Raw genomic sequence first — 2,881 nt, 5'->3', positions numbered from 1 at the left:
CGCAGGTGTGAAGTGTTATGGCAATCGGGTGACCGTAACAGGAAACGGCTGGGACCCTGTATGACTCACCCACAAAGCCATCGACGCTCCTGGCAAACCGTCAGAGCGCATGGACAGCCCGTGGCGGGGCAGCCACTCAGCCTAACGACACGGCTTCAATCACTGTTATTTCCTTTGAAACGAGGGCAGCTGTTCTTATAGTTGGACCAGGTGACCCCACGTCCTTGTCTGCACACTCGCCTCGTTACAGGATGGCACAGTGCCCCCCCCACACCCTAACCTGTGACACTGACCTCAGATGCAGGGGGCAGGGCTTGGGAGGAACCCTGGCCAGGCTCTCTTTTTGGCATTTTGTTGCAGTGTTGCTTTAAAACTCAACCTTTCTGGAAACAGATGCAATTACTCCTTCATACCTTAAGTCAAATGGTTAATTAAAATTTTTTTAAATTTGGCTTTTAACATGAGGCTCATTGTCAGAGGAATTCATGGGGGCAGGAACGACCACACGGATTGGCAAGACGTCTAGAATTGTCCTGTCCCTCGTAGGTCGCCTTCATTTAGAGTTTAAATTCTATCAGCGTGAGCTAACGGGTAAAGATCAAAGTCACTAACTTCAGAGTGTTCCCGGGCAGCGTTTTCACCGAGGTGACAGGTGAGCCCCGTTGTCCAGGTGCCCCGCGAACGCGCTGTCATCAGAGTGAGCAGACACCCGGGTGAGGGGTGTCTGCTGCCCACAACCGTCAGGCTGACCAGCGTGGCCGGCACCCAGGGGCCCCAGCACAGGCTGATGGGCACGGCCTCCAGGGCCACCGGGCATGAGCGACAGTCTCGCTCGGTCATTTCCGAGCTGCGTGACCACTGACCAGCTCACTTCGCTTCTTTATGCCTCAGGAAGATAAACGATCCCTGTCCTCCGAGGTGTTATAAAGTGACGCTTTACTGCATGTGAAGAGCTCTGTGGGACCAGCCGGAGAAGCTGCTGAGAGCCAGCGAGCAGGGGACGGGCCAAGGGCTGAAATGAGAGCATGTGACCAGGACCCGACACGGGCAGAGCGAGGACGCGCCCAGGTTCAGACCTGGCACCGAGTGTGAGCAGCATGAACTAAGAACTGAGGCAACGCGAAGCCGAAGGTGACGGAGGCCCGGTGGGAAGGTCTGGAGGGTCCGAGCGGGTCCGCAGCGAGCCCCGTTCGAGCGGGACTCCTTCAAGGGCGCAGCCGCCCGCTCTTGGGTTCGTCACCCATGGACGCGTAGCTCCTCAGGCCTGGCTCTCGTCCCTGGGCTGGGCAGAGCATTTCAGTGGCTATCCGCCCAGGCTCGAAGAGGAAAGAACTGAGCCACTCGGTCGAAGCCTCACTTTCTCCAGCCAGAGCTGAGNTTCAAGAGATGAGAATGACAGGTAAAAATAACTTACAAAAGGTGTCTGGACTGCGCTGCCCGTGGGAGCAGGTGTCGGGAGCGCAGGAGATGGCTCAGGGGAGGGACTCCGGTGTCACCTCCAGAGGTGGGGGTGGGGCCGGCTGGACGCTTTCTCCGGGCCAGGCCGGCAGTGGGACCGGATGCGACGGCTGAGTGAGGTTAATCGCTTTTTATCACCCTTCCCAGCACACACCTGTACCTGTACTTTCTTTCCCAAGATGTCACTCACAGGGGAGACTCGCAGGGAAAAACGAGGAGGAAAAGGCTTTCTCCAGGATTTGGGATTTAAGACCACATAGAGTCGCGTTCCAGACCCCTGTTTCGGTTTACTGGTGGGAGAAAGGGGCTCCTTCTGTCAACCTCGCTTATATTTTGAGAGTGTTTTATGCTGTTCCAATTAGTTTTGGTTATTCAGTAAAAACATATCGCTCTATATCTTGCAGGTTTGGGACAGCACAGAGTCCCAAAGGGTTGACACTGCCTGGAATCTGTGCGACGATCTCAGCTCACAGAGGAGGAGCTGCGGCTCGGAGAGAAAAGGGGTTCACGGAAGAGCACTGTCTCCAGACCCAGGTAAGACCCGGGAGAGACCCCTGTGCTTCAGAGCCCCTGATGGCTCCTCCCTGGACCCCGGGGGCGAGGAGTCCACAGGGTAGTGGGGACGTGCTCACCTGGAACCTGGGCCCCATCACCTTCTAGCCCAAAGCCTGAGCACCTGCGACCCTGCGCCTCCTCCCGGGTGGTGGCCCAAAGCCTGGCTCCAGGGCCTCTGTGGGTCTCTTCAGAGTGTCCCCACCGAGTGGACCTGGCTGTGGATGTTCGCATTGCTGGGCCCAAAGTGTGCGAAGGGCAGCTGTTCGCAGCTTGGATGTGCGGTTCGAGTGCCCACCTGCACACCTGGTGGCCCCCGAGGTGCCGGAGTGGAGAAGGGAGGGCGGGCTTCAGAGGGGGGCTGAGGGGGCTGAGGGGGCTCCTTCCTCGTGTCCAGTGCAGTTTTCTCAGGCAAGGAAGATGCCTCTGTCACCCTGCGTCCTCACGGTAGGAGGCTAGGACACATCTTACTCCACAGCTTAGCGTGGTTTATATATGCAAATGCTTAGACCAGGGGTTCTCCAAACCGTTGGCCTCGGAACCTTTTACGCTTTTAACCAACTGAGCCACTCAGCCAGCCGGAACCTTTTACACTCTTAAAGGTCAGAGCAGACCCCAGCGGCTTTTGTTTAATGTGGGTAATATCTATTTATATGCATCGCTTTAGAAATTAAAACTAAAAACCTTTAAAATAGATTTATTTTAAAATAACAATTAAAAACCCATTGTCGTTAATGTAAATACCATTTTAAATGAAAAATACGATATTTTCCAAGACAAAAACATGAGGAGGAAGCGTGGTATTGCACATTTCTCACAAACCCCTCTGCTGCTCGATTTAACAGGAGACAGCTGGGTTCTCCTGGTGGCT

The sequence above is a fragment of the Hipposideros armiger genome, unplaced genomic scaffold (genome assembly GCF_001890085.2).
Source record: "Hipposideros armiger isolate ML-2016 unplaced genomic scaffold, ASM189008v1 scaffold_324, whole genome shotgun sequence".
NCBI lineage: Eukaryota > Metazoa > Chordata > Mammalia > Chiroptera > Hipposideridae > Hipposideros > Hipposideros armiger.
Note: the sequence above shows the minus strand (reverse complement) of the source record.